The following is a 20,893-nucleotide window of genomic DNA, read 5'->3' as shown; positions in this document are numbered from 1 at the left end:
CGTGGGGCAGGCGTGGGGTGGGAGGAGCCGACGCGCTCCCGCGCCCCCTGGCGTCAGGCGGGACTCTTCGCAGGTGCCGGGGCGCGTGCCCCAGGTGCTTCCGCGGGCGGTTGCCCTGGAAACGAGCGCTCGCCTAGCCGGAAGGTGGGCTGTATGGGCGGCCTCGAGTTGACTTCGTGTTGGACTGTCCAGGAGTCGGAAAATGAACCTTCGATGTGAGTTGAGGACTGCTAGAACCAACCTGAAACTTGGCGTCCATATATGTATATATAACTTACGACGTGTGTGTGTGTGTGTGTGTATGTGTGTATGCGTGCGTGTGCGCGTGTGCGCGTGTGCGCGCGCCTGGAAATGGGGGCAGAGGAAGCCTGATAGAACCAGATTCCATCATTTCAGCAGCGGCTTGAGTTCGAGAATGTCCTTTCTGTACCCGCCTTCTCTCATCTTTTGTGTTAACTTTTTTTTATCAGACGTCCACCCCACTTTAGATTCTCCAGGTAGAAAAAGTGAAAAATACAGAATCGAGGTCCCAAAATCGGATCAAAAAGAGGCGATCACCGTATGTGTCTCTGTGTTTAGTAAAAGACATGTAATTTATGGGCCAAACATTGAATAGGACCATCATTCTAAATATTGATCACATTTGTTAGAGGCAGTGAAGAAGAGTACATTATGTGTATGATTACAGGAATCAGAATTCCTGGGATTGAAATCACTATCCCTAGCTGGGTGATTTTGGGCAAGTAGACCTCTGATTTTCCCGATTTTCTCAAAGGTAAGTAGGGATAATAAGCATATCTACCTCACTGAGTCATTGAGAGATTAAATGGTCTAATACATGTAAAACAGTGTACTACCTGATGCAGACTGCCCAATGAATATCAGCTGTTATTATTAATAACATTACTGTTACTGTCCACCCATAATCCAAACAGAAACCTGGAAAGTCATTATTTACTTTTTCATACCCCTTGCCAATAGAGCAAGTCTTAACCATTCTCATTCCCAAGTTAATTCTTCAATCTATCCCATTTCCTATTCATTGTCACTAGATAATAACCTTCCTCCATTAATGGACTTCTGACTATTCTCCCTTACCTCCTGTCATTCGTGTCATGTCCTGAATGAATACCATTAGTCATCATTTACTGTGCTCCATCTCTGTGCCTACATGGGAACAAAGAAACCATTATACACAATCCCACCCCAAGAACTGGAACATAGCAAGGGAGACAGGCATAACAGTAACTAGGTGGAATAAATACATTCAGCATACAGCAAACTGGGTTCTCCAGTCTTGTCATACTCTCTCGTATATGTCATGTTCACATATGCTACTCCTTTTTCTTAAGTCCTGACCCTCCTCCTTTTCCTTTACCTAATTCCTGCTTATCCTTCATTATTCAGACTAAGCATCAGTTCTGTTGTGAACCCTTCACTGTTGCTTGCCACCCAACCCTACTGCACCTCAATACGGGTTCGTTGCTCTTGACTGTGCTCCCATAGGACCTTGTCTCTTTCTAGCACTTATCACATAGAATGATAATTGTAGTTTTGTCTCCTTTCCTAATAACTATGAGCTTCTGGAGAAGAAGCGTAAGACCTCACGTAGTAGGACTGGCTCAATATATGCAGATAAGTAAATGATATACATGCAAATGTACTGTCTTGGTATAAATGTTTAGAAGATGGGCACCTGGGTGGTTCAGTCGGTTAAGTGTCAGCCTTCAGCTCAGGTCGAGATCCCGGGATCCTGGAATCAAGCCCCGCATTTGGCTCTCTGCTCAGCGGGGAGCCTGCTTCTCCCTCTCCCTCTGCCTGCCACTTTCCCTGCTTGTGCTCTTTCTCTGTCAAATAAATAAAATCTTTTAAAAAAAAAATAAATGTTTAGAGGACAGGCCCTATGATATGTTCAATGTAGTAGTTAAGGCATGGAACATCTACAGGAAATAGTAAACAGTAACATCATGCCTGAGTCTCAGGTTAGTCCATTTGCAAATCACCTGGCATCCAAGAGGCTCTTAAAGGTGTACTTAAAGGTGTTTCCTCTCACATTCTTAACCTGTGAGTACAGTTTGAGAATGAGAAGAGTGATATGAGTAGTTACCTATAATAATATTTCATTGTCCTTGCAGCACAGAGACCAAAATACATTACAAAGTGTGAGACACTCAGAATCTCAGCCTGCAAAGTATATAAAGTGTTGTAAGCATCTTAGGTTAGATTGCTCACCCATATTTTAAAGGGACAGATCCTTCACAAAACTTTAAAAACGTGAGGACAGATTTTGTGGTATGCTTAAATGTGCCTTCTTTCTCTTTCATTAAAAAATAACTTAAACAATTAGTGTCAAATACAACATGTAAATAATATTGTATTTTTTTTTAATTTTTTATTTTTTATAAACATATATTTTTATCCCCAGGGGTACAGGTCTGTGAATCACCAGGTTTACACACTTCACAGCACTCACCAAATCACATACCCTCCCCAATGTCCATAATCCCACCCCCTTCTCCCAAACCCCCTCCCCCCGGCAACCCTCAGTTTGTTTTGTGAGATTAAGAGTCACTTATGGTTTGTCTCCCTCCAAGACTTTCCCATCCATACCTGATGCCAGAAAATGAATAAGATGACTGCAAATATCTAGAAATTTTAAATTGAACAAGTCATTTTATGCTTTTTATCCTTAGTTATGATTTTTGTATTGTTTGTTTGCCTCTTTTGTTTATAAAGTCCAGAAAATTTATAGGGCACTTTCCAGTTTCAAACTGACTTCACACTAATTATCTCATGAGTCTTTGACAGAGAACAATTGGACATACTTAGAAGGGTAGTTAGTCTTCCTCTTTACAGATAGGGAAATTGGGCTACCAAAGTCAGGGCCTAGGTCTTCAGAATATGGGGTAATATCTTGCAAACAAATGAAGTTAAAACTCTAAAAAGCATACTAGACTTCATGTCCAGTAGTATGACAGACTAAAGAGTGGCCGATTGTCCCACCAAAAGCAACTCAAAATGCTAGGTAAAATATATAAAATATCTTATAAAACATTTTGATAAGCTGACAAGAATGTAAAATTATCTTATAAAACATTTTGATAAGCTCTCATGAATTCCCTTCAAGGGCAAAAACTTGGTAAAAGCAGGAACACAGACAGTAAATAGTAACAATGCAAAAAGAAAAAAGAAGAAGGGGGGGGAAGCTGGTTAGAAGGAAAAATAACCCAAAAAATATCTATCATTTCCTTGTCTAGCAAAAGAATTATTTCTGAGCCAGTGTTTGTATTGTATTCCCATAAAATTTTCCTTTTGCAACTCCTGTACAAAAACAGAACTGCTCTGAAGTGTCTTTTATTAGATCAGTTATGGACAACTCTGCATCTCAGGCCCCTTTACTGATGTTGGAAACTGCAAAAAATTCGAAGGCTGAGAGAAAAAGGTTAACGCAAGACCTTAGACGCTAAAGAGTATGTTTCTCTTCAAAGAGTCACTTTAACAAACTACTTACATAAAGGAAAAGTTTGGTAATTGGCTTCAGATCCATATTATCTCACAGACACCTAAATTGTCATCTATTAAACACATTCTTATTTATTGCTTCTCTCTGCCAGGTACATAAATAATCTACAGTAAGAGAGAAGAGAAGGAGAGGTGAGACACCATGAGAGGACTTCAAAGCTTTCCCACAGTCCCAGGCTCTGATATATTCCTGAAGCTTCTTTCATTCCTACCCATAGGTTCTGTGACAAATCCTTGTATTCTTAAAAGAATCCTCCCATTTTACTTAGATTTCTAATGGATTGCTATCACTGGCCACCAGAAAATTATCCTGAACAATGTATTTTAATGGAGTGGTTGGCTTCTGTACCAGTTAAAAACTCAAAATAGCAGTAGCTTACACAAAATAAAATGATTTCTCTTATGTAAGTATAGACATAAGTAAGACATGTTACAGTGGCTCTCTAATAAACACATAAGCTCTCTTTATCATGTGGCTTTATTATCCTGAACATGCAGTTTCTACCTTATGATCCATAATAGCTGCTGAAGCTTCAGCCATCACATCCTTATTTCCAGCCAGCAGAAAAGAGATAGGGCAGAAGAGGACACACCCCTCTTATTTAAGAAAACTTGCAGGGGCACCTGGGTAGCTCGGTTGTTTAAGCGTCTGACTCTTGGTTTCAGCTCAGGTCATGATCTCATCAGTCTTGTGATTAAGCCCTAAATCAGAATCCACACTCAGCAAGGAGTCTGCTTGAAATTCTCTCCCCACTGCCCTCCCCCCCCCCCCACTCACTCTTTCTCTCTGACTCTCTAAAATAAATCAATAAATCTTAAAAAAAAAAAAAAAATCTGCAGAACTTGTATACATCACTGCACTTACCCCTTATTGGTCAGAACTTAACTATAAGTAGCGTTGAACATGTCATTTATATTGAATAGCCATGTACTCAGCTACAAATCAGTAGTTCTAATACTGAAGAAAATAGAACAGATGTTAGAGATAACTAGCAGTCTCTGTCTCACCATCTGAGATCAGACATAGGAGGAGAGAAGTGGTGATGGGATAGAATGTACAAATAGAGCAAAGGCATTATAACGAAAATACACAATGGGTTCAGTAATGGGGAGCCCTGCAGATTAGTGGCACATGGGATAAGAACAGGTAGATAGTGCCTGGAAAGATATGCAGAGATAAGCAGCAGCCAGACCCTGGGAGATTATAAACGCCAAACTGAGGAATGTGGCATCTGGGAGTCAGAAGAGAGTTCCTAAAAGATTTTGGGTTCAAGGGTGAAATGAAAACAGTGGTTTAGGGGCACCTGGGTGGCTCAGAGTGTTGAGCCTCTGCCTTCAGCTCAGGTCATGATCTCAGGGTCCTGGGATTGAGCCCCGCATCAGGCTCTCTGCTCAGCAGGGAGCCTGCTTCCCCTCACTGCCTGCCTGCTTGTGATCTCTCTCTCTCTCTATCAAATAAATAAATAAAATCTAAAAAAAAAAAAAAGAAAGAAAAGAAAACAGTTGTTTAAGAAGAGTAATTTGGTGGCAATGCTTAGAATGTACTCAAGGGGGAATGGGAGGCAAGATTAGATAGGAAACTACTATGAGATAACGAGTGCCTACACTGTAATAAATACAGAAAGGGGGAAACATTTCAAAGGATGAATCTGTTTAATGCAACAAGTGATTAAATATCCTCTTCCTCCCTCTCTCTTTTTTTCATGTTCAGCATCCATTATATCTTTTCAAAATCAGCATAGTGATTTTATTTGGAAAAGTACCCTTTCACCATGTTTAGTCCATATGATTCAAGTAGAACTGAATTCTGCTTCTTTAAGGGTGAGGATATGACTGAGGCTTAACCAATCAGGTAAAATGTATAGCACTTTTTACAACAAAACTCTGCTTGACCAGTTCCAAACTGTACAAACCGTATGAAGCTCCTCCTCTCGGTGGGTTTCTTATTTCTATGTGGGAATCTCCTCTCTTGCAGTGTCCTGTAAATAATGATTAAATTCCACCCTTAAAAAAGATAAATAAGTGTGACAATTATGGTCATAGAACAGAGAGTAAATTGTAAATCCTGACAATGTAGCAATGAAACAACCAATAGAAGTTGAGAGAGAAAAGAAATAAGGTGAGCACTTCAAAAAATATATGATTAGAGAATGGGAGAGAAGAGAGGAAATATACTGCTTATTGCTTTGAATAATATCTAAAAATATAGTTATAAGGTTATTAAGATACCCACTGGACCAGAAATACATGCCTTCCAAATTCAAAAACATGCCTACTAAAGAGTATATATGCCATATAGTGATAACACTTTAAACAAGTAATATAAACTAAAAGTATAACAAAAAACTATATGTGGACTAAAATAGAACATAACTTTCATTTTGATTAATATAAAAAGATTAAATTTACCATTAGTTGAAAAGTTTTCTCAGATGGAATATCAAATCAAATCCCAACTATATGCTATACATGTAAGATAATGAAAGCAAAGTGCTTTAGAATGAAAACAAAAGGAGAGATGAAAGTATACTAAGCAAATGAAGCCAATATCAAAATTTTATCTCAAACAAAGCTTAATCAGGGGAAAAGTATTAAATGAGACAAAGACAGGCACTGTATAACAATAAAGCATGAGATATAAAATTAAGATCTCACACTTATAAATATCTATATACCAGATTGCATAGCATTAAATTTATAAAGAAAAAACTACAGCAGTTTCAAGGAGGAATCAACAGGACACATGGCAAATTTACCTCTCATGCAGAACAGATCAAGTGGTAAAAAATAAGGATAGAAAAGCCGCCCTAAGTAACATAATTAACAAGGTAGATTTTATATGTTTATAAATTTGTATAAGTAGATGAGAGAGAGAATAAGAATATATCTCCTTTTTATATACTCATGCACTATTCACAAAAATTGACTATGCATCGAAAGGGGCTTCATACAGGCCTTAAGACAGGGGAGTGCATGTTTATTCTCTGCCCCACTTTTATACAGTTAGCTGTTCTTTATTTCTTTTACATATCGAATTTCCAGATGTCAAAAAAATAAGTTTGAAACCCACTGTGACACACACACACACTCAACAACGTAAACATATTTATTTTATTTTAAATTTAGGATGCACAACCCACCTGACAAATGTATGGAATGGAATGTTACAAAGCAACACTCGGGGTAACCTAATTGCCCCGGGTTAGCTAGAACACAGAAAGCTTTCAAGGGTTCTCTCTGCCAGCAAGGAATTTGGGGAGTTTGGCATAAGAATGGGTGTTTAGTCTAGGTGGGGCCTCTGCCATGAAGTGGGGTGGGAGGGAACGCTTCAGCACTCACTCAAGACAAAGGAGAAGTCTGATGCTCCTTGCATCCTTCATCGGGCAAGCTTGTGACCTGAGCTGCTGAAGATTCTTTTCCCGGTGTAAGAATGGAGGTTGTCCTGGTTGTCCGCGTTTCTTATGCCTGTGTCCTTAACCATCCGCAAGTTGGACAAAGACAAAGCAGTGTGTTCAGTTAGGTTTGTTTTAATGCATTCAGGCCACCTTATGGGAACTAGTTAAAGAGATGTTTTGAGGTCAAGGACTTTGGGGAATTGAAAGAGCTCTCAGAGGCCCAACTCACTCAACATGCCAGCCTTAAGAGATTGTGTTTTCTCTCTGATCTGATGGAACACCTGAGGACACTGAGCTTGAAACCAGAGGGGAAAGGAAGAGGACTTTTGTGTCAGAAAATGAAGAGCTCGGGCTCAAACCAGGCGTGTGAATTGAGCTCGTGGCCATTGGGCATTACAGATTTTGAGATGGTGGTATACTATTTTGGTCAGCATAAAGTCTATATTTCCAGAGACACATGTTCTGATGAATATGAACCATATTTTACATTTCTGCAGCTGCTTTTGGCATGCAAACCTCAAGATGTGTTTGAATTACCAAGTAACTCTTCTATCTGTGCAGCTTGGTGAAGAGAAGAATTTAATTCCAGAGACCTGAAAAGAAACTATACTATCAAAAAAGGAAAAATTCAATTAGAATTTGAAAAGTGGCCTATGAATCACAAAATTGTCCTGAATTTCTGTCTACATGACTCTCTTTCCTGAAACTATTGCAATCCAGGCGGATGGCACTCTCAGTAACAAAAAATTTGGAATAGAAATAACTGTACATTGCTTGAATACAGTCCAGACATCTCAAGAATTGTTCAGTCTCATACCTATCTGTATTGTCATTGTCATAATAAAAGTTAATCGGTGAGTTTCTGTTTTAGGTAAATATTTTTCAGGACCAGAAACACTCTGACATCATCCCCATGTGAAATAAATCTTGCCAGACAAGCAGACACTTTTGGCGGCAAGGAATGGACTTCTGTCCCCAATTCAGTGCCAGCAATGCCAGCTCAGTACCCAAACGATTCAAATAATTGTAGAATATCTGACCTTAAGGCAAACTGGAGGTAGTATGGGAAATATCTGAATACTGCTTAGCATGGTATTTTAGACAGGGTAAATGAATAATAAGAATATAGACCCTTAATTAGTCTGTCTCTTGGGGTCTTGAAATTTCCAGCATATCATAATTCTGAGGTTTTAGCAAGGCCTGGCCAAGAGACATGAGTCATTCCTAGTTTTGGTATGCTATTGCACATTTTATTAACAGTTGACTAAGTAAATTTGAAGGACTCTTAATGGTTTCCTAAAACTCCCAAATTTTGAATATCATTAGGAGACAATTCAGGACACACACACATGAGTTTCTGATTATCCATACAATGTGGACATCATGGTTCTAAGGAATTAGAACTTCTGGTATGAGCATGACTAGCTATATTAGTATTTTCTCTTTCTCTCTTCGAAATCATTTAAGAGCCACAAAGATTACAAACATAACCTACATCTCCCTCCCCCCAAATCCACCAACCATTTTTTTTCTTTTGCAAACTAGGACACTAGTATCCTGCCCAGATTCTAAAACATGTATAGGAGTTGCCAAAACCAGCTGAAGTTGAGTAGAAATTATGTGGAAGAAAGTAGACAGGAAAAAAAACATAGGGATGCATCTTAACAGCAAGAAGACCCAGCTAGACACTGCTAACAAAAGTGTTAACACATGGGGCGCCAGGTGGCTCAGTGGGTTAAAGCCTCTGCCTTCCACTCAGGTCATGATCTCAGGGTCCTAGAATCGAGCCCCACATCAGGCTCTCTGCTCAGCGGGGAGCCTGCTTCCCCCTCTCTCTCTGCCTGCCTCTCTGCCTGCCTCTCTTCCTATTTGCGATCTGTCTGTCAAATAAATAAAATCTTTAAAGAAGAAGAAGAAGAAGAAAGGCATTAGAAAAAAACAAACCTTCAAAGAAATAAAGACAAAATTAGAAGGAATGTAAAAAAGAAAAGATACTTAAGATAACAATGTAGAAAAAGAAACGAGAACAACAAGCAAAATAAAATAACACTCAAAAAAAAGATTAGAAACAAAATAATAGAGAAAACAGCAAAGGGAAATCGATTTGTGCCCCCCCCCCAAGAAAAAGACTCAACATAATGGAAGAAAATAAATATTGAAAGATACAACTGAAGAAAACTTTGCTCAATTAAAAGACAACTCTTCTACTGAAAAACTGTGTTATAATCCAAGGACATCTTACCTAGAATAGCTCGCTGACTACAAAGACAAAAAGAAATAGAAAAAAAATAATCCTTTGAGAAAGGTTGCAAATAAGTCGCTTATAAAGGGAAACTATCAGGCTGGTCTTATAATTCTATACAGTACTCTTCATTATAAGAAGACAGTGGAACAACATAGATAAGATACTCAAATAGAGAAGGTGGACACAGAGACTTGAAGTCTAGCCAAACTGTCTTTCAAGTATAAAGACTAAAGACAAAGAGTTTTCAATATGCAAAAGCCAAATAAACTTGTTCCTACTAGCCTTTCTTAAGAAAACTACTAGAAGATGAACTTCAGGCAAAAAAGAGATTACTGGCCAAACTACAGCAGAGGATCTGCTTGTGAAAACTGTGTAGTTAAATGGAACCCTTTCACTGTGCCCTCTGGAATTCGGCTATCAGTAGCCAAACTCCTTTTATCCTTAACCTCTTCTCTCTGCATTTCACTCACCTCTTTGCTCTAGAAACCTGGCTCTTCCCTGAGGATACTGCTTCCCCTACAACCATCATGGGTAATGACTGTTTCTCTCCCAAGGTCATACACCTGGGCTTCAGGTGGGGCAGGCCACCTCTTTGTTCTCACTGTCACTTTCAGACTTTCCGCACTCCACTCACTAAAATCCCCCAGCTTTAAAGCCCTTGTTAGCAGACTAGTTCACCTAATAATGTTCATTTTTGCTGTCATTCATTGACACTTAGGTCATTTGCTCTTGTTCCTCAGTGATATTAACTATAATCTGGTAATCTCTCTCTTTAGTCTTAATTCTTGGTGATTTTGATAAATATTGTAGACGATCCTTCCAACACCATAGTCTCTCAGTTTTTTTTTTTTTAATTATTTATTTATTTATTTGACAGAGAGATAGATCACAAATAGGCAGAGCAGCAGGCAGAGAGAAGGAGAAGCAGGCTCCCCACTGAGCAGTGAGCCCAATGCGGGGTTCGATCCCAGGACCCCGGGACCATGACCTGAGCCGAAGGCAGAGGCTTTAACCCTCTGAGCCACCCAGGCACCCCATCTCTCAGTTTTTGTAATTCCTCCATCCAAATAACATTGTTCTTGCCATATCTCAGTCACTCATAGTCATGCTCCAGACTTTGTCATTATTAATAACTTTATGATCTTAATTCTATCATTCTATATTCTGACATGTCACTTCCCATCTTTCCAACTGACTCCCTTTCATGCCCCAAATCCCGATAATCCTTTGATCCCTAATCAAGGAAAAAATAACATATACAAAGTTATTCACTGCAGCATTCTTCTTTTTTCTGATTTTTTAATTAATGTATAATATATTATTTGTTTCAGAGGTATAGGTCTGTGATTCATCAGTCTTACACAATTCACAGTGCTCATAATGGCACATACCATCTCCAGTGTCCATCACCTGGCCACTCCATCCCTCCTTGCCTGCTCCACTCCAGCAACCATCAGTTTGTTTTCTGAGATTAGGAGTCTCTTATGGTTTCTCTCCCTCTCTGGTTTCATCTTGTTTCACTTTTCCCCTCCCTCCCACTATGATCCTCTGTCTTGTTTCTCAAATTCCTCATATCAGTGAGATCTGTGAGATCAGTGAGATCATTTTCTGACTTATTTCGCTTAGCATAATACCCTCTAGTTCCATCCATGTAGTTGCAAATGGCAAGATTTCAGGGTTTTTTATGGCTGCATAATATTTCATTGTATATATTTATATATATACACCACATCTTCTTTATCCATTCACCTGTTGATGGACATCTAGGCTCTTTCCATAGTTTGGCTATTGTGAACATTGCTGCTATACACATTGGGGTGCGTGTGTCCCCTTTGGATCACTACATTTGTATCTTTGGGGTAAATACCCAGTAGTGCAATTGCTGGGTCATAGGGTAGCTTTATTTTAAACTTTTTGAGGAAACTCCATACTATTTTCCAGAATGGCTATAACAGCTTGCATTCCCACCAACAGTGTAAGAGGGTTCCCCTTTCTCTGCATCCTCACCAACATCTGTCATTTCCTGACTTGTTAATTTTAGCCTTTCTGACTGATGTGAAGTGGTATCTCATTGTCGTTTTGATTTGATGCCAAGTGATGTTGAACACTTTTTCATGTGTCTGTTGGCCATTTGGATGTCTTCTTTGCAGAAATGTCTTTTCATGTCTTCTGCCCATTTCTTGACTGGATTATTTGTTCTTTGGGTGTTGAATTTGATAAGTTCTTTATAGATTTTGGATATTAGCCCTTTATCTTATATGTCATTTGCGAATATCTTCTCCCATTCTGTCAGTTGTCTTTTGGTTCTGTTGATTGTTTCCTTTGTTGTATAAAAGCTTTTGATCTTGATGAAGTCCTAATAATTCATTTTTGCCCTTGCTTCCCTTGCCTTTGGCGATGTTCCTAGGAAGAAGTTGCTGCGGCTGAGGTCAAAGAGGTTGCTGCCTGTGTTCTCCCCAAGGATTTTGATGGATTCCTGTCACGCATTTAGTTCTTTCATCCATTTTGAGTCTATTTTTGTGTGTGGTGTAAGGAAATTGTCCAGTTTCATTCTTCTGCATATGGCTGTTCAATTTTCCCAACACCATTTGTTGAAGAGATTGTCTTTTCTCCACTGGACATCCTTCCCTGCTTTGTCAAAGATGAGTTGACCATGGAGTTGAAGGTTCATTTCTGGACTCTCTACTCTGTTCCATTGATCTATGTGTCTGTTTTTGTGCCAGTACCATACTGTCTTGATGACGACAGCTTTGTAACAGAGCTTGAAGTCCAGAATTGTGATGCCACTAGCTTTAGTTTCCTTTTTCAACATTCCTCCAGCTATTCAGGGTCTTTTGTGGTTCCATACAAATTTTAGGATTATTTGTTCCATTTCTTTGAATAAAGTTGATGGTATTTTGATAGGGATTGCATTAAATGTGTAGATTACTCTAAGTAGCATAGGCAGTTTCACAATATTTCTTCTTTCAATTCATGAGCATGGAACATTTTTCATTTCTTTGTGTCTTCCTCAATTTCTTTCATGAATATTCTATAGCTTTCTGAGTACAGATTCTTTGCCTCTTTGGTTAGATTTATTCCCATCTAGATCCTTAGGATAGATATATCCTAACTGTCATAACTAAAAATGGTTGTTGTAATGGTTGTTCACCTGAAATTATCAACTATTTCTCCAGGCTTAATATGATGAATAATCAATACAGTGGCATAAGATGTGTGTGTTAAAATATTTAATGGTACCATACAAAATAAAAACATACGTTTTTGGTTCTAAATTCAGGGGTCAGGTTTTTTTTTTGTTTGTTTGTTTGTTTGTTTGTTTTTAAGATTATACAAGCACTCTTTAGTTCATTCAACACTACTAGCCAAATACTTTTAAGGGCTAAGTTACATTAATAATTTGTCTTTTCTGTTTGGTCTGATCAATTTTTTAAGTAGCTTCATGTAAAATTTGATTTATATTTTATAACAGGTCTATGTTGTTAAGATTCTCTGAGAAACAAATCAAAAGGGCACTAGAATAAAAAATATTTTGTATCCTATACTATAATTAAGTTTATGGCCTGAAGGGGTTAGTAGACTTTTAAAGTGAAGTGATGGGTTTATTACAGTCAGAAAAATTGCACATTTGAGAAATGCCATAGTTAACCACTGAAGGATAACTGAGGAGGTGGTACCAGAGTGATCTTCAGAGGTCGTCTCAGTGGGCTGGAGGCTGATGGGGATGAGCTGCCTGGAAAAGAGGAAGTCCCTGTTGTTCCCCATAAGGGGTCATTACCTTCAAAACTATCATGGTGTCAGAGCATTAACAAGATAAAAACATAAGGCAAAAGAGTTTCCCTCCAACGTATGCTTGAAACCTGAGATAGAAGATATGTAAAATTCTCCATGTGTGTTTTTCTTTTTCTTTCTTTCTTTTTTTTGTTAAGATTTTATTTATTTATTTGACAGATAGATCACAAGTATGCAGAGAGACAGGCAGAGTGAGAAGGGGAAGCAGGCTCCCTGCTGAGCAGAGAGCCCGATGCAGGGCTCGATCCCAGGACCCCAAGATCATGGCCTGAGCCAAAGGCAGAGGCTTAACCCACTGAGCCACCCAGGTGCCCCCATGTGGTGTTTTTCTTATCAATGAACATGTCAAACCCCTGGTGACAGAATGCACAGTCCGGTCCAAATTCTCACCGGTATGCCACTGCCTGACTAATTACATCTCCCTTGATGACAGGGTTTGGGAAACCCAGGCTGGGCAAATCAGAATGCATAGAATTTCATTTCTTTATTTATTCAGGATACTCATTCACTGACAAAATAATTCAAATGGAAAGGCTTTGGACATATGGAAAAATGAAAAGTAATCTCCTCTCTGAGTTAGGAGCCTCCTGGGAGGGTAGCACGCTGTGTCAATGTTGCAGACCTCCATCTGAAAAGCCAGCAGATTGTAGTCAGGGGCATAAACTCAGAACTGCCTAACCCTGGGTAGAATTCAATAGGCCATAATTCATGCCGGCACATGGATCAGATCAGTAGAGGTCCAGATGAGTGTGGTGACTGTTTTTAAATAAGACCTTTCTTTTCAGCTTATTTTTAGCACTTTCAATATGTTCTCCAGAGAGATTCATACATAGTGCTTAAGGATAATTACTATAATGGGGAAAATTGGGAACAACGTGAATGTCCATCAATAAGGAAATGGCAAAATAAATCACAGCATATACATTGTCTGGAATCTTAGGCATTTGTTAAAAAGAATGATCACAACATACTGGTTGGGAAAATGACTGTGACTTGTTTTATTTATTTTTATTTTTTGGCTATGACTTTTTAAAGTAAAACAAGTATTAGAAGAACATGTATGATTCCATTTGTAAAGAATTTCCATTTTGCAAAGCAAGTGTACTAGATGCAATCTTTGGGCTCCTTTTCAGAATTTCTCTACTGCCTCTTCTTCCTGAAGGCAACCCTGACACCATTTATTGTATCCTTAACACAACCTCTGCCTTTGCTGAACTCCCTGAGCCGTCTGGAATTGAAGTTGGAACCCTGGCTCTGCACATAGCCCTTACTCTCCACATACTAAGCTTTATCAGATCAAGTTGTCTCTCTAGATTTGAATGAAATGCCACAACATGGAGCACAGGAATTGGCATTCTGAGTGGCTGCCAAGGGCTGGAACTATAAGGAGTTACCTCCCAACAGGGTGAACATTGGTCGATGGGAAATGAGAGACAGAAAGGATCTGAACAGAAAAATCTCCTCCACTGCCTTCTTGCAGAGGACTACTCTGAAGGACGTCTTTTTCTTGCAGCCTTTCCAGAAGAGTCCTGCATACCAAGCAACATACCTTCTAAGCACCTGCCATGTCTTTGCCAGGCCCATTATGAAACCCTGGCCAGGGTGGGGACACACCACACCCCAAGGCTTTGCATCTTTGTTTACTTCATCTCTGTTGTTTCTTCACCCTCACCATCTTCAGCTAGCATTTTCCAAGTAAAGTGGCCATGCTTTCATCCTTGCCTCTGTTTCTCTTGTCTTAGAGGACCCAAACTAAGATCCCAGGAAACTGAATATTGAAGCTAGTAGCTCCCCTTTATCTGTGAGGAATATGTTCAGGATCCCTAGAGGATACCTAAAACCACAGATAGCACCACATGCTATATATACTATGTTTTTTCCTATAAATACATACCTATGATAAAGTTAATTTATAAGGGACAACTCCCTTTATCTGTGGTTTCAATTTCCAGGGTTTCGGTTACCCATGGACAATGATGGTCTGGACCGATGGTCTTCCTCCAGACAGATTGTCAGAAGGTCATTAGTAGAATAACAAGACATCTCAGTGCCGACATCATTGTGTCATCGCATTGGCATCATATTGTCTCACATTATCACAAGAAAGGTGAGTACAGCACAATCAGATATTTTGAGCGAGAGAGGCCACATTCACAGAACATTTATTACAGTATACGATACTTGTTCTATTTTATTACTAGATTATTATTGCTAATCTCTTCTGTACATAATTTATAAATTAAACTTTATCATAGATATGTATATATAGGAAAAAAGAGAGTGTGTAAAAGGTCAGGTACCATCTGATTCAGGGTTTTGGAATGTATCCCCCACGGATAAGAGGGGGACTCCTGTAACCAATTAAACTCAACTTTAAATATTTTATTTATTTATTTGACAGAGATCACAAGTAGTCAGAGAGGCAGGCAGAGAGAGAGGAGGAAGCAGGCTCCCTGCTGAGAAGAGAGCCTGATGCAGGGCTAGATCCCAGGACCCTGGGATCATTACCCGAGCCGAAGGCAGAGACTTTAACCCACTGAGCCACCCAGGCGCCCCTAAACTCAACTTTAAAAAGAATTCTGTTCTTGGTAGGGTAGTCCTAGTGCTAGAAGTGCTAGTGCTAGAAGAACACAAATAAGGTCATGACGGCAGAACTTGACAAGTCACCAACAAAGAATTTGGGTTGGTGGTGGAAGTAGCAATTACCTAACAAGTGAGAATTACCATTTCGTGACCTGGACCAAGGCTCTCACCCTAAACCTAGTCTGACAGCCCTCCTTTCAGTAGCTTCAGAACTGCATTAACAAAATTAGCCAACTTCAAATTACAGTCATGGGTGGGGAAAACAGGCAAATACTCCTCTATGCAATTTTTATTATTCTGGCGCCATGTGCCAGGAAATGTTCTAAGTGCTTACAATTCAGCGGTGAAGCAAAGGGACAAATATCCCCACCCACATGGAGTTTATGGACTAGAACTGGGGGGAGGTGGGGAGGGGGTCGGGAGGGAACATAGCCAAAAATTTATTTTAGTCCTTAGTTTCCTAGCCAGGCTAGCTCTGAAAAAAATAAACAAACAAACAAACAAACAGAGAACAAAAAACAACTTGTCAAAGCAAGAGAGTTCTATTATTTTCTTCCCCCTGGCTCTCTTTATAGCCTTGTCTGCTCCCTTTTGCTTCTTGCTTAGCAGCTTCCCCAATCCCCCTCCTCCTTACTCTGGGCTCTGTGTCTAGTCATCTGAATCTCAAGCTCTTGGGATGAAGCCCACCAATCCTTTTTCCGCCCCAAAACCCTCTCCAGATGGTTCAGATGATCCACCAGTCTGCTTCAGTCCTCTCCTCCCTGCTGCCACCCATCAAAATTTGCCCAATTTGTGGGTCCCCCACCCCTAGGACTTGCTCACTGCATTCCAGAGTGAGGCTATTAGCTCAAGCTAATGTGTTACTTTGTTTTTAAAGACTTCATGATACTAACAGTCTCTGGTATTTGCAGAGTGCTTTCGTATTAGCAGAGCATTTTCATATACAATCATCATTTGGGTCACATTACTACCGCCAAAGAGTAGGCAGAACGGGTTTTAGTCCCCTGTTTTTACTGCTACAGAGAATGAACCTCAGAGCCGTTGAGTCTTTTGCTCAGGGTTATTCTGCTGGGGAGAGCAGAGTTGGTATGGAGAGTCTTCCAATTCCTTAATTGTCCTGTTTCCCCTGTTCTTTTGCACTGTTCTCTCCAGATGATAATTTGAATTACTTTGCTAACAATTCATCATGATTCTAAAGGTGGAAATGCCAGGCACCAGAATGGGCTGACAGAAAAGAAGCCTGGGACAGGTGTGTCTTTGGTGTCTTAAGTCAACTAGACAGATTTTCTGGTCCACCTTCAAGAAGAGCCAATGCTGTCAGAATCAAAATCACGATCAAGTAATAGATATACGACTAATTAGCCTAAGCAACACAGCCTGTGGGCCAGTGTTTATTGGCAACTGGGCTACTTTCTGTGCCTTCAGGCACTGCTACTGGCTCCTTCTCCGGCAAGCTGGCTGCCAGGAGCCAACTGTCCCTCCCCCACACCCCCTCCACTCAAGAGTCAGCATCCAGATGGTACCACTCTTTCCTCACCCCCGCCCCATATCTGAAATTGCAAGGGTGACCATGTAACTTACTCTCAGAAGCAGAACAATTTTGAGAGAAAATGAGGGTAGTATTAATAATTACACCAGAACCACAAGTGTAGATGAGAATTGTCCTGGATAAACCAGAGCCCTACTTCTCACCACCAAATAGGTGGTGAAAACATTTTAAAAAGCAACTGACTGATTTAAAACTAGTTTTCTTTTTCCTGGTATGCTTCTGATAAAGCTGCCAATACATACAAATAAATGTATCCTCACATCCCACAGAAAGAAAATATTCCTGAGAGGTTATGTGTTATTAGAGTGCCCAAGGAAGCTAACTAGTTAAGGAAATTTGAGAATTCTTTGGAAATGTAAAACAATCCTTTCACACCTTTCCCATGTCTGCTGTTAAGGTTGTAAAATTTAAATTTTCTCTAAGTGTCTCACCAGTATAGCAATCTCTACTGGCCTCAGTTACCTGTAGTAGAATACTTAATTCTCACAAAAACCCTGGGAGAAAGTGTAATACGGAGCACAGGGACAGGACTCAGCTTTGTTGAGGCATCCTTCTGGAACGGACACTGTTGCTCATCCTACCAAGGAAATCCTCACTCATGGAGCGTTTGCTCTGGGTTTTACTATTGTAAAATAGCGGGCACTCATTGTGAACAAAAACTGGAAAATACAAAAAAGTGAAAAGAAGGAAAAAAAGTTATTCATAATCATTACCTCACTAGTAACTATTATTAACATTCTGTACACTTAGTTGCAGATATTTGTATTTTTTGTAACTTTCTTTTTTACTTAGTTGGGGTCATTCTGTATCATTCTTGCTATTCACTTTAATTCTATTACATGTATTTCTCCATGTCATTACAAATTATTTATAAGCATAATTTTAAATAACTGCACAGTAATCCATTACGTAAAGAACATCTTGTTCATTTAACTATTCGCAGCTTATAGGGCATAAACGTTTTTTCCCACTTATAAGTAACGCCACAATGAATACTTTATATTAGAAGCTTTTACTGTGTGCTTCATGTTATTTCTCAGAGCTAGATTCCAGAAACAAATTATCTTAAAATACATGAACATATTTAAGATTATTGTTATATGTTATAAAAAGCCTTCCAAAAGGCTTTTATCCAGTTTATATACCCATCAATAATAAATATGACCCTTGCTAGCTCAGAATCTATTCATATGTGAAACATGATGTATGTCTTTTGTTTTGCCTTTCTTTGATCTCTACAGAGGCTTAGCTACTTCCCATATATGGCTAACTAATTATGTTTTCTATTCCACAAATTGTTTATATCATTTGCACACCAGAATTTTTGCTAATGTCACAAATTAGACACGTGTAGTGTATGTTAAAAAAGCTCTGTATGTTCAGTATTGACAAAAATAACAAAAAGATCCGCTAAAAATTATTATGTGGATTATAGAATTAGTATAATACACAATTTCCTATAGACAGCATTCAAGACATAAGTATATAAGGAACGAAACAGTCATATTCAGTGAGATCCTGACACTAATATTCGTCTTCATCAAGAACTGGCAAAACTCTGAGCCAGGGAGGCAGCAAAGACGATGCTGTCAGTGCTGGGCACGGGATGTCACATTCTAGACTCATTATCTCCCTTCCCTGAGTGTATTTCTCTGTGCTTGAATATTTAATCATTTCATGCCTCCTGTCGTAGATGCTGAAGCAAATGTTATTGTCACCTTTGCAGATAAGAAGTCCAGAGTCCAGAGAGGTATGTAACTTGCTCAAGACCACGCAGCTGAATAGTCGAATGCTTTCTCATTCTAAACCTCATGCTCTTTCCACTCATGTGCTCCTACCTGAAATCAGATGTTTAAACGCATTCAGAAAAACAAGCAAGCGAGGGGCCTGAAAATGTTCAACAGTAGCAACTATCAAGTATTAGAGATGCCCTAGCCAGATTGCACTGCACGTTAGGAACATAAAAACATTCATTTCACACTCTCGATTATACTTTTTGGTGTTTATAAAAAATTCCTCCCTTGCCACAGGCTGGCTCTTCTGAGCACTAGCTTACCTGAAAGGGGGTATAGCACAGTGGATAAGGGGGCAGGCTCTGAAGCCCACCTGCCTGAATGGGAATCCCGGCTTTGCCATTTGCCACATTGTAACCTCAGAACATTACTCCAACGCTCGGCGCCCTCAGGTTCCTGTGGGTAAAAAACAGGGAGGTGGTGGTGATAAGAGGACTTACCACACAGAGTTCTGGGGAAGGTTAAGCGTAGTAATACATGCAAAGCACTCAAAGTGATATCCAGTATATAGAAAATACTCAAGTCATGTCAGTTGTTGCTGTCATTAAATGTATTAAATCATTGGAACTCATCACAATGCTGACTCTAGGTCTACCCTACTGTAATCTCCCATTTACTGATGAGAAAATGGAGAAAATAGTCTAATTATAATAACATAAATACCACTCAAACCTTAAAAAAGGATCCCTGGCTATAGGTGTGAAGCAGATTTGAAAAACACGTATATATTCTCATCAATGAAATACAAAATGTGAAGGGAGAAAAGTTACTTTTTTTTTTAAAGATTTATTTATTTATTTGACAGACAGAGACCACAAGTAGGCAGAAGGCAGGCAGGGATTGTGGGGTGGAGGGAAGCAGGCTCCCTGCTGAGCAGAGAGCCCTATGTGGGGCTCGATCCCAGGACCCTGGGAATCACAACCTGAGCCAAAGGCAGAGGCTTTAACCCACTGAGCCACCCCAGTGCACCAAAAACTTACATTTTACATCAAAAACAAAATTAAGTAACATTAGAAACTAACATAAAGAGGTTTCTTTGTGTTTGTTGTGTGTGTTTTTTTGTCAACATTGAATGTGAAAAAAAAAAACAAAAAACAAAGAAAACCATTAAGTGCAAGAAATACTGCAGAGATTTGACAACGGTTTTCCTAAAAGTCACTGACCTGGAGCAGTGACAGGGATGCTGACAGATCTAGCAGTCATCCTCCTTTGTCCTATATAAATGCCACTTGTTCCTATTCTCAGTACGCTTGAATAGGCTTGGTTTCAGATGCCTGTGACTCATATTTGTAAATAATAAATGCATTAAAAACATATTTTGTGCATCAACATATACTTTCACTTTGAATGAAAAGTGCACACACACCCAAACATTTTTATTTTAAATCTTTATCCTGAGAACAACCATACATCAAAATCCTCGGGGAAGTCAATATAACTAAAATATTTTTATGAATACTGTTCTTAAGAAATATGACCCTGGGGCGCCTGGGTGGCTCAGTGGGTTAAGCCGCTGCCTTCAGCTCAGGTCATGATCTCAGGGTCCTGGGATCGAGTCCCGCGTCGGGCTCTCTGCTCAGCAGGGAGCCTGCTTCCTCCTCTCTCTCTCTGCCTGCCTCTCTGCCTACTTGTGATCTCTCTCTGTCAAATAAATAAAAAAAAAAAAAAAAAAAAAAAGAAATATGACCCTGGGGGAAATTGTTAACACTCCTCTCCTTCCTCCTCTTTCAAATATGGGGGTAATATGAGTGCCCCCAGGTCCTCAGCTGGGGGATGGCCTCCTGTCGTGTGCCAGGCACCCCAGGACTGACTCAGGAAGGCAGGTAAAGGAGGGGAGCAGAGGATGAATTGCAAATGTGAAGACCTAGAAGTCACCAGTGAATGGCAATCCAAACGTGAGAAACCCAAAGAAAAGAGGTCAGTGAAGAAAGAGGAAAGATGCAGCAGAAAAAACGAGGGCAATGGAGAGAGGTGAGGACTAAAATGGCTTGCAAGCCACAACAGATGGGTGAGA

General features: G+C 39.6%; 2 long non-coding RNA genes across 2 annotated transcripts; one reads left to right on the top strand and one right to left on the bottom strand.

Moving 5' to 3' along the window:
• The first annotated feature begins 2 nt into the window (after nucleotides 1-2).
• On the top strand, nucleotides 3-18,888 carry LOC131839153 (uncharacterized). Its single transcript, XR_009356828.1, has 3 exons — nucleotides 3-215; nucleotides 14,907-15,061; nucleotides 18,780-18,888. It is a non-coding gene; the product is annotated as an uncharacterized LOC131839153 (long non-coding RNA).
• On the bottom strand, nucleotides 18,042-20,178 carry LOC131839154 (uncharacterized). Its single transcript, XR_009356829.1, has 3 exons — nucleotides 20,043-20,178; nucleotides 19,143-19,275; nucleotides 18,042-18,924 (listed from the first exon to the last, which is right to left on the bottom strand). It is a non-coding gene; the product is annotated as an uncharacterized LOC131839154 (long non-coding RNA).
• Between the last annotated feature and the right edge of the window lie 715 nt (nucleotides 20,179-20,893).

Source organism: Mustela lutreola, chromosome 8 (genome assembly GCF_030435805.1).
Source record: "Mustela lutreola isolate mMusLut2 chromosome 8, mMusLut2.pri, whole genome shotgun sequence".
In the NCBI taxonomy this organism is placed as follows: Eukaryota; Metazoa; Chordata; class Mammalia; order Carnivora; family Mustelidae; genus Mustela; species Mustela lutreola.
The sequence above is the reverse complement of the archived record's forward strand: the minus strand, read 5'-3'. Positions and strand labels throughout refer to the sequence as shown.